Below are 23,405 nucleotides of genomic sequence, written 5' to 3'. Positions count from 1 at the left end.
CGTCGGCCAACGGTCGTGCGCAGCACTGGCAAGGTAGTGCTCGCGACGATCGTTGGCCGACGGCAGAACTTTAAGGGTTAAAGAGAAACCAAGTGCGTCACTACAAGAAGAGAAAATGGGCGCTAGAAAGTTCCAGAAGCTCTGTTCATCACCACCCCCTTTTCTGAACCACTCTGTTCATCACCACCCCCTTTTCTGAGCCACTCTGTTCATCACCACCCCCTTTTCTGAATCACTCTGTTCATCACCACCTCCTTTTCTGAATCACTCTGTTCATCACCACCCCCTTTTCTGGAACACTCTGTTCATCACCACCCCCTTTTCTGAACCACTGGGCCAGGGTCAGACTAATTTGCATATAGCCAAGTTCTGAGCTGGGATGGTGCAGTGAGCTGAAAAACGGTGATAGATCAAGTCCTTATCTTTGGACTGGGTAAAAGTGGTCTGCTTAATTCAGACACTCTGTTCATCACCACCCCCTTTTCAGAAAGTTCCAGAAGCATTCTAGTCACACCCACAAGACCAAACGGCAAAATCAATTGAGGCAAGTCAAGACAAACGAAGCTGATCGTCATCAAATTCATCTTCCAGAGACTCTTCAAAGTCATCATCGAGCGAAATTGAAGAAGATTGCTGTGCAACAGTGAAGTCAACTGCAGAACGATGTGAACATGTAAGATTTGCTGCTTGCAAAGCAGAACACAAGTTAAAGAGAGATCGCCACATGAAGTGACCACATTCATTTGGATAATTCTCTAAGATCAAGCTAGAGGTGAAAGGCTGCCCTATAACTTTTATTCTAGACATTGGTGCACCGATCAATATCATGCTGGACAAAAAAAAAACAATAAACTGTCTCTGGTACCAGTCTAATGCCATTGAAAACAAAGGAGTATACCTGGGCTGTTTCTAAGCCATGCAAAGTCAAGGGTCATTTGTAGCGATCATGAAGCATAAGATAACGACAGTACACGCACCAATTCATGTTCTCTCAGGTACTTCGGCGAGTGCACCTCTATTTAGTTCAGCTCGGCTACTGACATGGAACGGATATCCATCAACCACAACCTCAATGCACATTCTGAAATAGTAAGTCAATTCCTGTCGTTGTTTCACGGACTGGGAAACTCAAGACAATGAAGTTACAACTTCACATTAATGAGGTCATTTGTCCTGTTGCTCAGCGACACTGTTGGATTGCTTTTCATTTACAAGAGGCCGTTGAGAAAAAAAGAGACATTATTAAAGCATGACATCATCCAGCGCTCTACTGGTCTCACGCCATGGGTTCCACCCATAGTAGCAGTGCCAAAAAAGTACAGCGGGGTGCGTTGCGCATCTGTGTTGATATGCGCCAGGCCAACAAAGCAATTGGGAGAGAAAGACATCCAGGTCCACACATACCGGACATGATGACACAGCTGAATGGCGCCTAAGTCTTCGACCGTTATGATCTGAACAAAGGATACCATTGACTCGAGCTGGAAAAGAACTGTAGATGCATTACTACTTCTTCAACTTGTGATGGTTTGTTTCATAAAAGACTCCGTTTTGGTGCATCTTCAGCTGAAGAATTCTTTCATGATGGCATTAGCCGAGAAATTCAACCTGTCACACATGCTTTTACCTACAGTGGTGATATACTAGTGTTTGGGGCCACAAGAAAGGAGCATGACAAAGCTCTTACACATGTATGCCATCTACTCACTGATACAGGTCTCACTTCAAATGCCAAAAAGTAGGAGTTTCACAAAACCAAACTCAAGTTCTTTGGGCATGTTTTCTCTTAAAAGGAGAATGACTCTTGACCCTGAAAAAGTAGAAGCATTGTCATCCAATTGTGCCCGGCAGGATGTGCCCATGCTGCTATCCTTTTTAGGCACATCCAGCTATTGCTCCAGATACATTTGTGACTCTGGCCCCATTAAGAGACTTGAGAAATAATAATTTTTCTTTACAATGGTCCGCTGATTGCAATCTAAGTTTCAAAGAAGTCAAACACACAATTGAAAATGCAACTGAAATGGCTTATTTTGATCTAACGCTACATACAGAGATTGTAGTAGAAGCAAGCCAGGTGTGGTTGGGTGTGATTCTTGCTTAACACAACGGCCATCCAAATGCTCAGAGGTACACTGTGGCCTAGACTAGCAAAAGTCTGTCTCCAACTGAAAGTGCCCATTATCAGCCAGAAACAGAGTGCCTGGCTGTAGTTTGGGCGTGTGAACATTTTCAAGTGTTTCAGAACAGAAAGCAGTTCACCCTTGTCACCGACCACCAGGCTTTACTCGCCGTTTTCGGAAAGCTAAGATGCCCCATTGCATTGAGAGGTAGGGGGTGCAACTGCAAGTGTATGATTACATTGTTGTGCACAAGCCGAGGAAGGATCAAACCTCCACAGATTACTTTTCACAAGAGCGGTTACAACATCATAGTGCAACGTTTAAAGAGGCTGAAGAGTACATCAATTTCATAGTGAAGTCTAGTAACCCTACAGCTCTATCCATTGAACAATCAATGCTGCCACCAACACAGAGACATGCTCACACGCACGGAGATCATCACTTAACAATCATGGAGAAGACATACTCAACCTCTCACCAATGATGTTGAAGATCAATAATTCAAAAACGTGATGGAGGAATTTTCTGCCACTCAAAGGTTTTATATGATGAGGTTCGAGGATTGTCATACCAGAGAGTTTGAGGCAACAAGTCATTGTACTGGCCCATGAAGGATACCGTGGTATTATAGCCACTGATAGAGCTCTCAGAGACCGAGAGTGGTTTCCTCGCCTTCATGAACGAGTCATGAAGGAACTAAAAGCATGTCACCTGTGTAACTGCTTATCCCCCAAGATGATAAAGCATCCGCTAAACATGTCTGAACTTCCTTGACAAGCATGGAAGAAAATTGCAGTTGATTTCTTTGCAACCTTAAACAATGGCCATCATCGCATGGTAGTTATTGATAAAAACTCACTTTTCCTTAGTGGAGGATTTGTCATCGACCACCTATGACAAAGTCAAAGAGAGGATGAAGGACATTTTCGGAGCTTGGGGTGTCCCTCCATTAGTGGTAAGCCTGACAAAAGTCCACCTTTTTAATAGCAGAGAGTTTAAGGACTTAGTTAGTTGTTTGAAGTCAAGCATCAAAAGAGCATGGATCTCTGGCCATAGGCAAATGGCACTGTTGAACAATTTATGTGCATCCTGAAGAAGGTGGTTCAGCGCAATGCACTAGAAGGAATCGATCTCAAGTCAGCCCTAAGTCCAGCCCTTCATGCAGATCGGTCAACTTCCCATTCTACAATAGGTGAAAGCCTTGACACACTACTGTTATGGGAGAGCCATTGGGACTAAATTACCACAAAAGACCACAAACCGAGTAATAGACACTGATGAGATTCATTTCATGGACACAACTCACAAAAGCAAGATGAAGACCTATGCAGATAAGCAGAGATGCGCTAGGGGCACGGTTTTCATAGAAGGAGACCGTATTCTATTCAAACAAAAGCGGAAACACAAGACTGACGCACCGTTTGATGTGGATTCATTAAGTGTCATAACCAGGAAAGGACATACGGTGACCACTAAACGTCCCGGAAAGTCAAATTCGAGAGACTTGTAACATTTCAAGCATCTGCCTTGATGTTCGTCGGCTCCATACCTTACGAGTGAGTCAAGTTCATCTGAGTGCCCGAGTCAAGCATCTGAATCTACATCTATGAAGCCAGATGACAGTGTGACTTCTACCCCGCAACAACTCATTGAGGAATTCTAACGTATGTATGTTGTCCGTACTTTTTATCTAACAAGGAGGAGATGTAGTATTATGTGATCATGTGAATTAGGACCCTTGTGGTCCTCAGCGGACTCCTTCCAATTTATGTAATCAGTTGGCATGTGGTCAATAAAGTTTGTGACGCAATACGTTCAGTTAACAGTTTCATGGCGGAGAATAAAGACGTGTGTTACAGTGCCCAGTTTGTGGCGTAGTTCTTAAGGTGCTCCAGAGCTTTGATGAATGCGGAAGCCTCCAGTGCTCCTGCAGCCAGATGTCAACAAAAGATTAGAAAAAAAACACAAGCAACAACAAAGCCAATAGACCTGCATTGGCTGCCCCGCCGTTTGAATTGGTCAATGCCTCTTTTGCTTTGCCTTTTTTTGAAAATGCTATTGTTAGGTTAGCTGTCGGGCCCTCTGCCTTATATTAAATATAAGAATATAAAAAACTGACTTGAAGCAAAAATATTTTTATTAAATATCAAATGGCACACATTGAGATAGTAGCCCTTGGCACTGGAGGTAATTACTTTGTGTCTGTATGGGTTACTGGTGAAAAATCAGAATGCTGTCACTCACAGTGAAGTTAACAAGTGCCTGAAGTGGGCAGACTCACTGGGCCATACTGTATGGTGTACTTGGTGGAATAAACATGTAAATGATACAAGACCAATGAATGAAGAGGGCTGGCTAATAGCCTCTTTAAGTATATTTATTATACATATAATTTTAGTGAACTCGAAAGATCTCGGCCAACACCTGACCAAAAAAGAAAATGCTGACTAGAGGCACATTTTCTGTATCAAAAAACACCAATTGCCGTATTAGTCCATTGCACTGAAGGAACTCTTTTTTAGCGTATGAGCTTCTTGTGGAAGAGCATTTTCACTCAGTGAAATTAGCCAATTGCTGAAGTGGGCTGAACCATTGCTTGAAGCCGTATTATGTAGCCGGCAGAAGAGAATGTGAATGACACAACAGCTCAGTGGTTGAATCAATATGTCTGAAAGCCTCTACAGGTATATTATCTATATAGAGAGTCAGTGAAATTCATACAAACGCCAAACCTAAAAATGTTTCAGCATCTCCCCATGCGTTCTTCCAAATCCCCGATGGTAAAAGTCACTGCATCAGCCCTAAAGTTAGTCTTCTTTAATATTCCCTCCCAACAGCATTATGCTGCTGATTGTTATTTTCAAGCTAAGCCCAACAGGCAATTCTAAATTGATCAACTTTGTGAAATGCCCAGCAGCCATATGCCAACAACAGACAGAAGAGAAAAACTCAAGTTAAAGCTTACAGAAATTGAGATCCGGTAGAGACAGCTTTAGCAACTTACTGATTGGACAGAAGAGTTGGAGTCTGGCTGCCTGCCCACTTTGAATTTGTGTCTGAAGAACTTTTGGTTTGTACTTGACCAAGACCTGCCCCTATGTCCAGAAATCTCAAATGTTATTAGAACAAGCTTTTTTCTAGGAAAATCTAAAACGCACTTCTGTCAAATTTACGAACAAGCTTCACCATGGAGCAACTGTTCCACTTTGTAAACTTCAATGATGACAACTGAAAAAAACTGCAGAGTCCAGGTGGCCCATGGCAACAGGAACTTATAATCCTGTGTTTTTCAGTTCAGAAATGTGAGGAGGTCTGTGATGAACCCAACACAAGCAACACCGCATCAACACAAGCAACACCGCGTCAACACAAGCTTTTGCCATGATATGCAGCACCTACATAAGAATCCAGACAAAACCTGTTCCTTCAATACCAGGTACCAACACCTTGAACAAAGACCCAGAAGTGAAGAGACGCTCAGAGCACTTCTGATACTCCGACGCGTCTTACTTGATCTGGTCAGGCCTTTGTTCAGCCCTATAATGGACCGGTGAGAACAATGTGACCTTAATTGTGTGCTTCAACCTTGATCTTCGCAGTGACCTTTTCAATGAGGTGTCTTGTCCTCAATTATTGACAAGAACAATGCATTCCTATTTGAGTCTCTGTGAGTGTTTTTCTGGGTTACAAAGTCACATCATTTTCATGTCTTGAATCACCGGTAATAACAATGCGCCCCTAATTGTGTCTCTGCGACTGGTTTTCTCATTGACCTTCACAAAGCATTTTCCAGCCTTGAAAGATCACAAATAGCAATGCATCCCCTCTTGTACTGGAATTCAATGACGTTCAGCCCTGAACGTGGTGTTATGCAGTTTCCTTTCAAGTTACTTAAACTAGATTTGAAAAGACAGACTTAGGCCTTGAGGAATAAAGGTTCTTTGTCTGGACTGCGCTTTGGTGCCAGAGCTTCCCACCTGAAGAAGAGGAGTGACAACTGCCTCCCTCTGGTGAAGCTCCAGCACTCACTGAAACGAAGGGTCCGGGCCTGTCAAATCCCCTGGACAAGCCTACACTGGAGCTTCAAAGAAGGCAATCCAAAGAGGCACCTGTTCCTGCCGCGACTTTTCGGGGACTCACGAGCTACACAAAGCAGTCCACTGCTGGCAAGACTTCTGCTGCCATGCGTACAGGCTCTGCAGACAGCAGGTCCCCAGCCACCCGCTGGAAGGTTCAATGTGGCCACTACAGCAAGAATGGGTGAGAGACTAAGAGGGCTGAGTGCCCTCAGCGATGGAGTACCAAGAGAGCTAGGGAAGAAGGCTGCAACTCCAAACTACAGAAAGGGCTGCCTGGCGAGAAGACAGGAGCTGCCTGGGCAAGGCAGCCCAAACCTGCACGGAGACAGGAAGAGGTGTTACATGATAAAGCAAACTATCAGTGGTTTCTTTGTCCAGGACAGGCGGTATCATCACCCCCTAGTCTCATCCATGTGTTCTCACTGAACATACTTCAGGTTACTGTTGATCAGTCACAGTTAGCTCTTATTATCTCCCCATTTATATTGCATTTAAAATAACACATAATAAAAGATCCACAGACGATAACTTCAGGTCACAAAAATGAGTGGTTCGGCCATAGCCCTCCAACTGCTGAAGTAGGAAAAAGCTTCCTGTAACTGGTGCTTGACCTCTATGGGTTAAATTAGTAAGAGTCCTTCAACGTGATCAGAGCACTCAACCAGTTAAATTTGAAGGAAAGCTCCTGTGCCGGGTCTGGTGGCTTAGTGGACTAATGCGTCCACTGTAGGTGCCTGTGTTTCACCTCTTGGTCACAGGTTCAAATCCCGGCGCGTCCACTCAGCCTTTCATCCTTCTGAGGTCGATAAAATGAGTACCGTTGAGTTGGGTAACAATAAACATATGTTATTCAGCGCCAAGATGTCCACGGGTGAACAGATGCTATGTTATGTCATTGTGGCCTTCAACCACTCAAAAATTATATAAAGGGACGCACGTCATTATAGCCTTTGACCAGTAAATTAGTAACAAGGGTCCTCCAACGTGATCAAAGACCACAGTTAAAGATATCAGAAAGGTCCCCCAACGTGAACATAGACCTCTGCCAGCTAAAGACATGGCTGTTCTCTCAACGTTACGACTAATCATTAATCTTTCTAACCTTTACCTTAGAGATCCAACTACTCGTAGCAGCTCTTAGCCCTCAGCGCAGAGACACCTAAGGGTAATTGCAGCGCTTTAAAAATTGCATAAATAAATAAATAAATAACTTTGAAAAAGAGTCCGGTGACGCGATCTTAGACACTGACCTGTTAACGTCGTAGAAAGTGTTGTGTGACAATGGAGTTCTCATCCAACTTGATATTTCCTTTAATCGACAGTGCCCAAGATAAAGACCAATGCGGAAGGGATGTTAAAGAATAATGGTGGACGGTAGAATTAGCCTACAGTGACAATAGTTATGTTCCAAGTAAAACATTAGAGTATATAGCTTCCCTATTAACGCCTTAATGGGGGCGGCAATTCCGCTGCGGTGCAGGCGTTCTAAAGGGTGGAAGGGGTTGCATCGGCCAATGGTCGTTCGAAGCACCAGGGTGGGAGTGCTCCTGTCGGCCAACGCACTGAACGGGTTAATACACGGAATAGTGAGATGGTTGCGTCAGCACGGGAGGTGCTAGTAAACTTTTTGCTTCAAGAGGTTACATGTCACACACAACTTAACCCACGCTTCCTTCTAGGATGAATTTGTTATTTTTTTCAGCTACATAAAATGCACTAAGTCAATCAGAAGTAATTTGGTCTATGCTGGAAAAAGCTAAACACTCAAATACCCAACTTCCTGCCCAGCCCAGCATTGTTTATGAGCAGAATCAGCAGATACAGATAAAAAATATTTTGCCTTTTTGATTGGAAAACTCTTGTTGCATTTAGACATTTCTAACAGTAGAGTTTTGGTTCCAACTTAAGAATAAATGCCTAAATAATATTGAATTTGTAGTATGCAAATATTTGATTGCGTAAATCTAAACTATATTTGAATCAAATTATTATTTTCACTACCAATGTTTGATTAGGTAAAAGCAAGATATCAGTTTAATAAATCAACAAAGTTTGTAAAATGATGCGTCCAGTGCCTTCCAAATTCTGTCACATTTAAATAGCTGTGATATTAGTGCATGAACCGCAAACATTCAAGCTAAGCGTTGGTGCCCGAAGAGGGAGTGGCAGCCTAGGCACGCCCCAGCAGAGTGTTGATGACAATAATCGCCAAGTTTCATTGACCAGCTGGGCATGGAGGTTGGGTAAGTAAGAATCCTCTACTGCGCAATCACGCCCCAGCAGAATTTACCATATGATCTGGCAAAATACCGTCATTGTGTCATTTTGGGCGGGTGTGGAGCTGGAACTTACACAGACCCTGGGGTGGGTGGTTCCCCATGACCTATTACGTCTGATTTTAGGTGTGTTTGATGGCCTGGAAGGCTCTCAAGCTGATAAACGCTTTCTTGGGACTGCAGTGGCGGTAGCAACACGTGACACTGTGGCATTCTGGTCGCAGGCCAAGCCTCCTACTGTACGGAAGTGGAGACGTGGAGTGGAATGGTTCATGACCCAAGAGGAGCACCTCTTCGAAGCCCACGGCTGCCCTGAACTATTCAAAAAGATTTGGGAAAAATGGTTCAATCTATTGTCCTGAGTGGTGTGTGCATTCATATGTTTTGCGATAACCTTGCACGGAAATCTACTCTGAAGCATGATACACAGGTCTCTGTCATCATCTTTGCAGTTGTTTATCACCGAGATAATGTGCCTGATTTTGCTGCCAATGTAAATCTGTGGGTTCTTTTAAATATCAATAAATTTGATTATCAAAAAAAAGAATCCTCTACTGCATGGCTTCCCAAACTTTTTAGCCCCAAGAACCATTTTTTAGTATGACAAACTTTAGCAACTCACCTAGCTTCCATAGACATTAGGCCGGCGATTTTTAGGTCTCGCCTCTCAATGCGCATGCGCATTGAGCGGAGCGAGACTATAGGGGCTTAAACAGAGGTTTAACTAAACTGGCGATTTGATGCTGTGCCCGTGCGCTTTTAGGTCAATGCGCAAGCGCATTGACCTAAAATGCGCGTGCACAGCATCAAATCGCCAGCCTTCTGTTCCCTAGCAGCTCTTCCCGCTCCGCCCCACAAGCTTCCCCCAGCGTCCGCTCTGCCTCAGCCGCACTCCTCTCACACCTTTGAAGTGAAGTGAAGCTTAGGCCCCTGCTGCTTCACACTATTCACGGCCGCCAGGCCGTGTCTCTCCCTCATTGCCGCTCTCCCCGCTCCGCCCCCTGCTGCGGACGTGTCGCATTTCTCATCCCCCCTCCCCACAGCAATGCCCTCCGTCTTGTTGTATTAAATGTTGTTTGTATCTTACATTTGCTCTTGCTCTGGATACAAATGTATTAAGTAATTTCAAATCTACTGACTTGGTCCAACGTGTGAATACTCTACAACCCTGCATCAGGATGATATTATGTAGATCTCAATCTGTTAATAATGCCTGTCGTGCGTGTCTATAAAACTTGGATTTAGACAAGTTTAATCCAAAAACTTGCAGACAAAACTTGTTTTTGGGTGGCATATTTTGTGGAAGTGGCGCTTGTGGCGTGTTTTTCAAAACTGTAGAATGTGTTTTGTTTTTATAATTTTCTGGTTGCTGCTTCACTTCGTGTTTAACTTTCGATACTGGTTAAAAGCGTTGCCCTACATACCGCCGCGAGTGTGCAGCATGCCTTGGCCCGACTTTCCAAGCTGGTGCTGCCATTGGTCGCCGCTCATCTGAGGAATGTTTCCTGCCTGCCCAAGCGTTGCAGGCAGTGGGTGTTCTTGATGTGTAAGCGCGAGGGGCTCATTTGTCAGCGATCACGTGCTATGGTAAATCTGCATGGGCCCTCACACAGCCGTGCACGGTAGTCTGTATTTAAGAATGTGTCGACATCTGAAACGTTTGCTAATTAATTGACCCGTAGTCGGGTTAATGAGTTTTCTGCAGTGATGAACATGTTAACACAGCAGCAGGTGTATCGTTTCATTCGAATCCTAATGTAAACGAAGCAGTTTGGAAGACTTGTACGTACTATTTTAGTACCCCAAGCTAGCCGCACAGATCTATTTCTGTTGCATTGTGCTGTTTGAATCTTTAGATGGTTTTTTGTATTTATTATATAACATTCTTACCAGAATCTCGGTGTTCACGTGTTACTACGCAGAGTTGCGGGCTACGAGGCATTGTGTTTTTATTATTACGAGGAGTAATTTTTTTTTTTTTTACTTTATCATTTTAACATGTAAGTGCAGTACAAATATAAGGATTCACTGTCATTACAGGCATGGAAATGAGGAACATAAAATGAGGTAATCATATCAGCACCAAAGTGTCAGGATATAAAGAAAAAGTCAGTGGATTCAGCCTCCCTTTTTTTCAGCCCCTGTTGTGCCGCTCGACTTGTTTCTGTTTGTTTACTTCCTGTTGTGCAGGATGTGGCCCCTCTCTCAGCCGTTTAGCTTCTGCCTTTGCCAGTGCTTGTTGATTTGTGTCGTAAGCACAGTCCATTGCAACCGCGGAGCCCAGCCATTTGAGGTGTTTTTTTTTTTCATACAGGCATACAGCCAAAGGGACCTAGATATTGCTTCACACAGTACCAAGGCCATTTCACCCCCTCACCCACTCATCCTCACACCCTCAACCCCCCTCACAACCCTCTCACTCTCACACACCCCCACCCTCACCCCCCTCACCCTCACACACCATTACCCTCACCTTGACACACCCTGTCACCCTCACCCTCACACCCCCTCACCCACCCTCACACCCCCTCACTCACCCTCACACCCCTCACCCACCTTCACACCCCCTCACACACCTTCACACCCCCCTCACACACCCTTACCCTCATCCCCTCACCCTCACACACCCTCAGTCACCCTCACACTCACACTTCCTCACCATCACACACACTCACATCCTCTCACCCTCACAAACCTTCACCCTCACACCCTCACCCACCCTCACACACCCTCACCCACCCTCACCCACCCTCATCCTCACCCCCTCATCCTCACACACCCTCACACCCTCACCACCCCCTCACACCCCCTCACTCACCCACTCACACCCCTTAGTGCTACAACACACATTGTGTTACAATAGGTGTCAAATTTGCAAAAAATAAAACTATTGGCATTGTAAATAACAAAGCTATTAATTTCGCTATTTTCAAAACAAGCACATAAATAAAAAATGTGTCCTTTACAATACCAATAGCTCAAACTTTTCTAATGCGAGACCTATTGCATTGCTGTGCTTCTCTCCCTGCTGCACTCTCCTGCTCTCTAGAGATGTGGCCTAGTGACCAGATTTGCCATCTAAGTCACGTAAATACAAAACATGTTGCATACCAAATGCTATAGGTGTCACATTCGCGAAAGTTATAACTATTGGCATTGTAAATGACAAAGCTATCAATTTAGCTATTTTGAAAACCAACAAATAAATAAAATATTTGTCATTTACAAGACCAATATCTCCAACTTTTCCAATGCGAGACCTATTGCATTTCCAATGCTTGTTTTATGTAACGAAGGCACTGTATGGTAGCTTATTGGCTTTTGCAGACGGCATCCATTGAAATGGTAACTAAATTTGCAGAGACATACAGTTTTATAGATAAAACTATATTGCACACAAATTATGTTTTGGAATCAGGTTGCAATGAATGAACCTGGCCAATCTCGGCCTCAAACAACTTGTTGACACCCCCGCAGGGGTGTGGAATTTAATAAAATATCTACTTGTCCATGGGGCAGGCTGCTTAATAAATCTACTTGACCTGTAACAAAATCTACTTGTCCCCTTTGTGCCATGTAATGCAGCAACAAATTACGCAGCAATCTCATTATATAAGAGTTCTGATTTAGCCTCTTTGATTATGCCAGGGTTCATACCATAGTAGTTTTTGAATACTAGCAATTCCCTTATGCTGCTATGTTTCTGCAGGTCTACATACTAGGGCTGAAGATAGTGGTAAGCAATAGTTCCAGAGTTGGAATGCCCTTTTTAGTCTGTGCAAACCTACTAACGTGCATGTTTTAAGGGTTTTCACCAATTCTTCTCCAATCATTTCCCATACTGGGAACGGTTGGGAATTTACTACTGACAGTGGCCGACTTAAAACTTCTTCCAGGGTTGGGAAAAAAGTGGTTGGAGGAAAAGTGAATATGAAAACATTCAGATTTGCCCATAAGCAAATCTACACCTGCATATTTGCTCATGCTAAAATGCAGTTAACAAATATTTTCTGGGAGTACTATTTCTTGGCCTACTTCTGTAAATTCTTATGAATTCATGGAAACTGTACATATGCACTTAATGCCAAGATATATACCATGGATGCACTTTTGACACTTTCTTTAATAATTGGGCCTTTAATTAGGCCTGGCGTTAACCATGACCTTTTGTTTTGTTTTTTTATTCTGTCTCTCTCAGTCTGTCTATTAGCTGGCGTCCCTGTAAGTGACAGTATTTTGCCCTTTTAGAAGAAGCATATTGGCATACAAAGTAGTTTTGTTCAGTGCCCAGAACCGCTGTGTGGCAATGTGTGCTGAGACCAACATTTTTTTGTTTTGCTTATACCAATGCTTGTTAGAATGGTGAGGACGCAGCAGCTCCCACACTGTTAAGGTTTTACAAAAACCATGCCTAAACAAGTCACGCCTTGACAAAATCAAAAGGCCGACCACCAATTTCAGACCCACTAGCTTTGCCAATGCTTGTTTGTTCTTGTTTTCCATATTCATATTTAAACTGGTTACACTGATATTCCATTCCGAATATTTTTGGGAAATACTAACATACATAAACATGTTACTAAATGATGCTGCAAAAATACGCTATCTAAAATCTTACAGTAGTTGAGCTAAATGTTTTCTTTTCTTACATGCATTTTTTGTGAACGTTTTATTTTGAAAGCAAAGAATCATCACTCTGCTTTCAAGCTTCTGAAATATTTGCATATAATCAGAGAGCATTCTGGGTGCATTATACAGAGCCTCATATTATTAAACTTTTAAAATGTGTGTACACTTTTATACTGGAACCACCGTCAGTAGTACAGGCTGAGCTTAAAACATTTACTTTCAGTGCTCACCCTAATAATAAAGGCTATGTGTTAATGAACCATATATGCAAGTTTGGACAGCATTAACACACATATTACATATAACACACACTTTTCCTTAATTTTAGAGAATGCCCTTCCCTGAGCCACAATGTGGTACTGTAAACTGGCAGCCAAAGGGTTTGTGTTGCAGGGGGTTGGGCCTACTTATCCCAAGGACAAAATGCACATTAAAACTGGTTGCCCTTGACCCCAAACAATATGTCCCGGGCGTCGGGCTATAGGAATTCCACATCCCTGCCCCACCCATGTAGCCGGACATACGCTCGACCCAATCTTCACCTCGAGCAAACACATCTCCTTCGATCGCACCACAGCTCTCCATTGGACGGACCACAGTTGTGTTCACTTCAGCTACAAAACCACCTCGACCCACAACCCCACACAACCTATTCCCCGAAGAAAATGGAACAAAATCACCACCGACCAACTCCTCACATCGCTCAACCAAAACCCACCCGCCCTCTCATAGGACCCAAACCAAGCTGCCATCAAATTCAAACAATGGATCACTCACAGCGCTGACGAATTAGCACCCTTGAAAAACCATCACTCCAAACAAGACAGCAAAAAGGCCCCCTGGTTCAACAATGACCTTAAAAAATCCAAGAAGCTATGCCGTACTCGCGAGAAAACATGGAGAAAAAACCCAACCACCGACAACATGACCACCTTCAAGGCAGCCACCCGCAAACACCACCAGCTGATTCGATCCACCAAGAAATCAGCATTCAAAAACCGACTCGACAACAACGCCCATAACAGCAAGGAACTATTCAAAATCGTCAAAGAATTCACCAACCCCACTGCAGCCTTAAACGATATCACTCCCTCCCAAGACCTCTGCGACTTGTTATCCTCCTTCTTCTACAACAAAATTGCAGACATACATAACAGTTTCGAAAACAGTTCCAACGAACAATCCTCTCCACCCCTCTCAGAACCTAAACCGCACTCTAACAACCTCAGCGCCTGGAAGCCAATCACCACTGAAGACACTATCCGCCTAATGAATTCCATCCACTCCGGCTCACCAACCGACCCCTGTCCCCACCACATCTTCAACAAAGCAGACTCCATCATCGCACCTCATCTCCGTGATGTCATCAACTGCTCCTTCAACTCTGCTACCTTCCCCGAAAGCTGGAAACATGCCGAAGTCAGCGCCCTCCTGAAGAAACCCACAGCAGACCCCTCTGAACTTAAAAACTACCGCCCCATATCCCTCCTCCCATTCCCGGCCAAAGTCATTGAGAAAGCCGTCAATAGCCAACTCGCTGCCTTCCTCGAATCCAACAACTCCCTCGATCCCTCACAATCCGGCTTTCGAGCCAAACACAGCATCGAAACCGCCCTCATCGCAGCAACAGACGACATCCGAACACTACTGGACAACGGAGAAACAGTGGCCCTCATTCTACTCGACCTCTCCGCCGCCTTCGACACTGTCTGTCACAACACCCTCACACAACGCCTCAGCAACATCGGCATAAAAGGAAAAGCCTTGGACTGGATCATCTCGTTCCTAGCTGGGAGAACTCAGAGAGTCCAACTTCCCCCCTTCAAATCAGAGGCCACCGAAGTCATCTGCGGTGTACCACAAGGATCATCACTCAGCACCACCCTCTTCAATGTTTACATGAGTCCACTCGCCCCCATTGCGCGTCAACACAACCTTAACATCATCTCCTACGCTGACGACACCCAGCTGATCCTTTCCCTCACCAAAGACCCCAACACCGCCAAAACCAATTTTCACGAAGGCATGAAAGAAGTAGCCGTATGGATGAAAAACTGCTGCCTAAAACTTAACTCAGACAAAACGGAAGTGCTCATCCTAGGATCATCCCCCTCTGCCTGGGACGACTCATGGTGGCCTTCGGATCTGGGCTCAGCACCCATACCCACAGACCACGCACGTAACCTTGGCTTCATCCTAGACTCCTCACTCTCGATGACCAAACAAGTCAACGCCGTCTCATCCTCCTGCTTCAACGTACTTCGTATGCTCAAAAAAATCTTCCACTGGATCTCCACCGAGACAAGAAAGACTGTCACCCACGCACTGGTTACGAGTCGACTAGACTACGGAAACACCCTCTACGCCGGAATTACAGCCAAATTACAGAAAAAACTCCAACGCATCCAAAACGCTTCAGCAAGACTCATTTTGGACCTCCCTCGCCAAGATCACATTACCGGCCACCTGAAAGACCTCCACTGGCTTCCCATCAACAAGAGAATAACATTCCGTCTCCTCACCCACGCACACAAGGCCCTCTAGAAACTAGGGCCCGAATCTGTGGGAGTGTACAGGCCCACGGATTTGTAGGTGTGGGGGGGTACAGGTCCGCAGAGCTGTGGGTGAGTGTCTGTTGGAGGCTTCAGCCCCACAAAGTTGTGTGTAGAGGGTCTATTGGAGGCTTCAGCCCCAAGGAGTTGTGGGTGCAGGTTCTGTTGGAGGGTACAGCCCCGCGGAGCTGTGGGTGCAGGTTCTGTTGGAGGCTTCAGCCCCACAGAGTTGTGGGTGCAGGGCCTGTTGGAGACTTCAGCCCCACAGAGTTGTGGGTGCAGGGTCTGTTGGAGACTTCAGCCCCACGGAGTTGTGGGTGCAGGTTCTGTTGGAGGATACAGCCCCGCAGAGCTGTGGGAGTGTACGGGCCCACGGATTTGTAGATGTGGGAGTGTACAGGCCCGCGGAGCTGTGGGTGAGGGTCTGTTTGAGGATTCAGCCCCACGGAGTTGTAGGTGCAGGGTCTGTTGGAGGGTACAGCCCCGCAGAGCTGTGGGTGCAGGGTCTGTTGGAGGGTACAGCCCCGCGGAGCTGTGGGTGCAGGGTCTGTTGGAGGGTACAGCTCGCGGAGCTGTGGGTGCAGGGTCTGTTGGAGGCTTCAGCCCAACGGAGCTATGGGTGCAGGTTCTGTTGGAGGGTACAGCCCCGCGGAGTTGTGGGTGCAGGGTATGTTGGGGGTACAGCCCTGCTTAACTGTGGGTGCAGGTTCTGTTGGAGGGTACAGCCCAGCAGAGCTGTGGGTGCAGGATCTGTTGGAGGGTACAGCCCACGGAGCTGTGGGTGCAGGATCTGTTGGAGGGTACAGCCCACGGAGCTGTGGGTGCAGGATCTGTTGGAGGGAGCATAAAACTAGAAGGATGTTCCTGCAATGGCCGTATCATTCAGTAATGTGTGTACATCTCTAATTCATCAACAAAAATAGTGACAGAACATAAGAAATGCAAGTAAAGTTCATTCAAAAAATATATATTTTTATTTTCTTATTCTATTTTATTTTTATGTGAATATAAATAAATTTTATACTTGATCAGCGAATCATCTTTTGTAAAGTTCATAGGTAATACATGAAGGTGTTTGAAAAAAAATCCATAAAGGACACAAAAACAAATCTAAAATCCATAACAAACTAGTAGACGTTCCCCTGAAAAGCAATCATACACAGCAACTCACTCACGTGCTGACAGTCATTCTACATTCATACCACATACAAAGATGCAAAAAGAAGGAACTGGATCACAATTGGCAAGATGGTTACGCTAATGTGGATCTGTTGGAGGGTACAGCCCACGGAGCTGTGGGTGCAGGGTCTGTTGGAGGGTACAGCCTGCGGAGCTGTGGGTGCAGGATCTGTTGTAGGTGTGGGAGGGTACAGCCCCACGGAGCTGTGGATGCAGGGTCTGTTGGGAGGGTACAGCCCGCGGAGCTGTGGGTGCAGAGTCTGTTGGAGGCTTCAGCCCCGCAGAGCTGTGGGTGCAGGTTCTGTTGGAGGGTACAGCCCCGCTGAGCTGTGGGTGCAGGGTCTGTTGGAGGGTACAGCCCCGCGGAGGTGTGGGTGCAGGGTCGGTTGGAGGGTACAGTCCCACGGAGCTGTGGGTGCAGGATCTGTTGGAGGGTGCAGCCCCGCAGAGCAATGGGTGCAGGGTCTGTTGGAGGGTACAGCCCGCGGAGCTGTGGATGCAGGGTCTGTTGTAGGTGTGGGAGGGTACAGCCCCACGGAGCTGTGGGTGCAGGGTCAGTTGGAGGGTACAGCCCCGCGGAGATGTGGGTGCAGGGTCTGTGGGAGTGTACAGCCCCGCAGAGCAATGGGTGCAGGGTCTGTTGGAGGGTACAGCCCACGGAGCTGTGGGTGCAGGGTCTGTTGGAGGGTACAGCCCAGCGGAGCTGTGGGTGTAGGGTCTGTTGGAGTGTACAGCCCAGCGGAGCTGTGGATGTAGGGTCGGTTGGAGGGTACAGCTACGCGGAGCTGTGGGTGCAGGGTCGGTTGGAGTGTATAGCCCGCGGAGCTGTGGGTGCAGGGTCTGTGGGAGTGTACAGCCCCGCAGAGCAATGGGTGCAGGGTCTGTTGGAGGGTACAGCCCGCGGAGCTGTGGGTGCAGGGTCTGTTGGAGGATACAGCCCTGCAGAGCTGTGGGTGCAGGTTCTGTTGGAGTGTATAGCCCGCGGAGCTGTGGGTGCAGGGTCTGTGGGAGTATACAGCCCCGCAGAGCAATGGGTGCAGAGTCTGTTGGACGGTAAAGCCCTGCGGAGCTTTGGGTGCAGGGTCTGTTGGAGGGTACAGCCCAGCGGAGCTGTGGGTGTAGGGTCTGTTGGAGGGTACAGCCCGCGGAGCTGTGGATGCAGGGTCTGTTGTAGGTGTGGGAGGGTACAGCCCCACGGAGCTGTGGGTGCAGGGTCAGTTGGAGGGTACAGCCCCGCGGAGATGTGGGTGCAGGGTCTGTGGGAGTGTACAGCCCCGCAGAGCAATGGGTGCAGGGTCTGTTGGAGGGTACAGCCCACGGAGCTGTGGGTGCAGGGTCTGTTGGAGGGTACAGCCCAGCGGAGCTGTGGGTGTAGGGTCTGTTGGAGGGTACAGCCCGCGGAGCTGTGGATGCAGGGTCTGTTGTAGGTGTGGGAGGGTACAGCCCGCGGAGCTGTGGGTGCAGGGTCTGTTGGAGGGTACAGCCCGCGGAGCTGTGGGTGCAGGGTCTGTGGGAGGGTACAGCCCGCGGAGCTGTGGGTGCAGGGTCTGTGGGAGTATACAGCCCCGCAGAGCAATGGGTGCAGAGTCTGTTGGAGGGTACAGCCTGCGGAGCTGTGGGTGTAGGGTCTGTTGGAGGGTACAGCCCAGCGGAGCTGTGGGTGTAGGGTCTGTTAGAGGGTACAGCCTGCGAGCTGTGGGTGCAGGGTCTGTTGGAGGGTACAGCCCAGCAGAGCTGTGGGTGTAGGGTCTGTTGGACGGTAAAGCCCCGCGGAGCTGTGGGAGTGTATAAGCCCACAGATTTGTAGGTGTGGGAGGGTACAGCCCCGCGCAGCTGTGGATGCAGGGTCTGTGGGAGTGTACAGCCCCACGGTTTTGTAGGAGGGTACAGTCCCCGGAGCACCGGGTGCAGGATCACTCTGGGGGTATCTAAATCTCCACAGAGGGTCAGCCCTGCATTTCCAGGAGCCCCCTTATAGGAGGAAGATCCCGACCACGCCCACCAGAAGCTCTCCGCGGGGGCGGCACCCAGAAGAGCGGTGGGAGGAGCCGCGCAAGACGACCCAGTACTGCCCGTTTGGCTCTGGGCACTGCATGGCGCTCAAGGCTGCTGCGGGCGGCTGTAGTCACAGGGTGCTCGCCTGGAGGAAGAGTACACTCACCGGCAGCGGCGGCGGCGCTCCCGCGGCTCAGGGGCTCTTCAGGCCGCCACAGGCCGGCGCCGGCTCCGGCTCAACCAGACACACCGCGTAGCACCGGTGAGGAATCAGGAGCCCCGCCACCGGCATGGGACAAGACCGGCAGTCCCTCAGACATCTCATCCAATGAGCAATAGGAACACCATTCAACAGCGAATCAGAAACCACGAAAACTTCCCGGACGCCATTCAGCCAATGAGCTAGCAAAGAAACGTTTACCGGAGCCAATTGTAATGACCGCTTCCATGAGCGCCTTTAGCGAACCGCATGACAAGAACTCCTACCACGAATAGAAAGGCCCTACACATTACTCTCTCTGACAGAGTATGTTTCATCCTACGCGATTGGCTGCGAGGCTGAGCACGGCTCGATGTGATAAAGTGAAAATAAAAAGGAAGAAGAAACCCGTTCAGAAGTGATGTGAAAGCACGGCTGGCACAGGGCCTGTATTTTCACTGGTGGGGCCGATATATTTTTAAACTTCTAGATTGCCTAAATACTGGCAACATTTGCGCTCCAGGTATTTTCTTTTTTTTGGATTATGAAGTAAAACGGTAAATAGAAGAAAAAATCCCCGAATAAGCATTTGTAAGATTGTAAACCTTCCTAGATCTCCGCTATAACAACGGGTAGAAGCAGAGGCCAACTTTCCATTATAACGTCTGAGGCCCCTCTGAGCCTTTACTATGGAATATTGTTTCAATTAACATTTTTAACAACATTCTCACTGCAGTGCTACCCACCCAGCAAAAAAGACACCCATCATGCAGCACAGCCGACCATCACGCAAATAAGCCAACTGCCTTTTAATCCAGTAATTCCACTCCCTCCTTACAATCAGTGGTGTAACAAAACTTGAGGGGACTGTTGTATTCTCTGCACTTATGTTTCTATGTATCCCTTTAAGCCTTACATTCCATTTTCCCTGATGTCATCTTCTCCTATGTTCTGTCCTGTCAGTTAGCTCCTGCTTTCTGATGGGAACACCAGCTTTTCTCTATGGTGCTTAATAAACAACCATTAAGCCTTGCATTTGTCTACTAACTTCATTTACAACACATGGCGACGATGAACAGAAGGAGCTAAACAACCATAGAGGGAGAAGAACTCCACTGGTGAAAAGAACCACGCGAATTTCTGAAGAAACAGAGAAAATAATTCCGAAGAACCACGCAAGCCTTCAAACAAATAAGAAGATACATTGCCACACTTCTCTTCAATCAGACAAGAAAGATATTTCAAAAAAAAAAGGGAAAAACGCTTGAAACTGAAACCTTCAGTAGTTTACGCTTTGAATTGAAGTCTGCAAGCCTCCAAAGCAACTGGTGAGTTTGTATGAACATAAACAAATCCATGCCGTGTGTCTAATTGTGATAGTAAGCTCTAATTTTAAAGACTGTGTTTGGCAAAGAAACGCTACGTTTGGGAAAGAATGCTACGTTTGGGAAAGAAAGAGAAACTCCTTCGCACTTCCAAGATTTAAAGAGCATGTAAACGTGAGCGAAAACGGGATGACTGGTGCAGCATTTAGGCTTAATATTTGACTTTCGTAATTTTACCCTGCCTAAATAATCTTGCCTAAACAGTCAACCCCAACCCAAGCATACGTTTTGCATCTTTTAAAAAGACACACGAGCACACTCCTCGAGCGGAGAAGCACAACGGACTCACCGTTCGATCTTCAGCCATTGTCTTCCTACCGAGCCGCATCAGCAAGGAAACACTCAATGCAGGAAGTGATGTCCCAGCAGTGACGTGAGTCGAGCGAGCAACGTCCCTGCAGTGACGCGATCACGCAGCGTCCATCTTGAATTACCGCGTATCCTAGCAACAGACATCGCAAGTGGAGATTGTTCCTCAAAACAATTTACCGTGTGGTTAAAAAAAAACAAAAAACTACACCAAGCCGAAACGAGCGTCAGCTGAAGAAGTTGAAAGCTGAAAGCCTCATCTCAACCGAAACGAGCGTCAGCGTCAGGAATCGAAGGGTGAGTGCCTCATCATCAAGAGGAATTGAAGGGTTGAGAGCCTCATTCACAGAATTGTTTTTTTTTATATATAAAGACTTTAGGCGGTGCGCAGTGAAAGCTATAAATTGAAGGGTTAGAGCCTCATCAACAAGTGATATGGAAGAGTGAGAGCCTCTTTTAAGACTTGAAGAGGAAGAGCCTCTTTTAAGACTTTAAGACTTCAGGCAGAGTAGTGAAGCACACATATAGCATTTATTAAGAGCTGACATTTCATTCCAGTTTGACCATCTCTCCATTTTAAAAAAAAATACTGTTTTTTTTTAAGAAATGGAGAATTTAAATATTATTGCACCTCCTTTGTTTTTACAAGCCACAGGGGATCCACCCATCGAGTGGGATGAATGGATAGACATTTTCGAGAACTACATCGAAGCACTTGATGGGAAAGACTTCAGTGCAATTAGGAAGAAAGCCCTCCTGTTAAGTGCTTTGGGCAAGGAGGGTCAGCATTCTTTTAAATACCTTCCTGTGGCAGTCAATCAAGATGGTAGGGCAATAACTAATGTTTACACAGAAGCCAAAGCTCGGATGAAAAAACAATATGCAAAAGAAGTAAATATTGTCATGGCGCGACACAAGTTTTACACTCAACCTCAAAGGAATGAAGAGTCAGTAGATCAGTTTGTGGCTAGGTTACGTGAGTTGTCGATAAAATGTAGTTTTGGTGAAATAAGAGATGAAATGATAAGAGACCAGCTGATAGTACAGTGCCGAAACAAAAAGATGCAAGAAAAACTATGGGCAGCAAAAAACCCAACCCTACAAATGGCCATTGATATAGCAAAAGTAGTTGAGGAATCGAATGCATGCATGAAAGAGATGGAAAAGAAAGATAACGCAAAAGGCAATGCTCAAGGCAATGATGTTTCATGTGTTGATCATGATGAAGTTGCTGTGGTGAATAAGAGGAGTGTGGATCTGGGAGGAGGTAGTCAGAAAAGATTTAGCAATGCATTTTCAAGTAATGACAGAAATAGATTCCAAGGAAGAATGTGCAGTAGGTGTGGGAGTACTTTTCACAATTCAGACTTTAGGAGATGCTTTGCAGTTGACAAGATGTGTAGGAAATGTGGGCGGAAAGGACACTTTTCGAAGATGTGTAGAAGTACAAACGTCGATAAAGTTGCTGTTGTTGAAAACAAGGATGAAGTAAGAGACTTCATTAGTGTTGAAGGTGCGAACAAAATATTGTGTTTAGGTGGAGACGGTGCGAATGAGGGTGAGCCTGGGAGGAGATTCAGACCAAAAGCCCTGTTCCTTATTGATAAAATCGAGGTTCAGCTGATGGTTGACCCTGGGTCTTTATGGACCATTATTCCCAAGGATATGTTCCTAGCAAATTGGAAGGATGTGCAATTGTCTGCTAGCGACATTAATGCCTGTGGTTTTCAGGGTGAAAGCATAGATGTGATTGGGTTTATGGTGTGTGTAATAACATTCAAGGATCGTTCAGCTGAAGGGAAGGTGTATGTAGCCAAGTCTGGTCCTGCAATTTTAGGATGGGGGCAACAGTATGACCTCGGGATAATAATAAATCCCAGAGCAGCACAACAAGTGATGGTGGTAGACAGCATAACCACTGACTCGATAGTGGAAGGGATGAATGGTTTGTTTGAAGAGCATATAGGAGAGTTAAGGGGCTATGTGCATAAGATTGTGTTGAGGGATGATGCCATACCCATGCAACACAAAGTCAGAAAGGTTCCATTCATCGCATGTGAGGAAGTGAAGAAGATGTTAGACGAAATGCTAGATCAGGGTGTGATAGAGCAGATCGAAACATCACATTGGATTTCCCCAGAGTTATTACAACCAAATCTGATGGAAAATTTCGTTTTTGTGTGGACCTTCGCACCCTGAACCAAAACATTGTGGTCGACAACTTTCCCTTACCGAACATCAATGAGTTGGTGCTATCACTGAAAGGGGGAAGTATTTTTCCAAGCTAGACCTTCGCAGCGCCTATCATCAAATAAAACTACACCAAGACTCTAAAGCACTTACGGCGTTCATAACAACCGAAGGAATATACCAATTCACACGAATGCCTTTTGGACTCGCCTCTGCAGCTGGGGTATTCCAAAGGATGATGGGTGTTGTACTAAAAGGTGTGCACAATGTTGTGTATTTTCAGGACGATGTCCTGATATTTGGAGCGACTGTTGAAGAGCACAATGTAATCTTGAAAACCGTTTTAGAAAGGATGGAACAGGCAGGGGTTTGACTCTCAAGAAAGAGAAATGTAAATTTGCAGTGGAGGAGGTCGAATACCTTGGGTATACATTGTCTGTGGATGGAGTAAAACCCAAGAGAGACTTATTAGAATCCATTAGAAATGCA

General features: G+C 46.2%; 1 protein-coding gene across 1 annotated transcript in view; it reads right to left on the bottom strand.

Annotated features, from left to right (window-relative positions):
• MED16 (mediator complex subunit 16) overlaps positions 1-19,136 on the bottom strand; it is a 110,912-nt gene extending 91,776 nt beyond the window's left edge. The window contains exon 1 of the mRNA XM_086946721.1: positions 19,000-19,136. The gene's annotated coding sequence lies outside the window, so the exon portion shown is untranslated. The remainder of the gene's footprint in view (positions 1-18,999) is intronic.
• Positions 19,137-23,405: the final 4,269 nt, after the last annotated feature.

This window comes from Lissotriton vulgaris, chromosome 12 (assembly GCF_964263255.1).
Source record: "Lissotriton vulgaris chromosome 12, aLisVul1.2, whole genome shotgun sequence".
NCBI classification, from domain to species: Eukaryota; Metazoa; Chordata; class Amphibia; order Caudata; family Salamandridae; genus Lissotriton; species Lissotriton vulgaris.
Note: the sequence above shows the minus strand (reverse complement) of the source record. Positions and strands in the feature narration are given on the sequence as shown.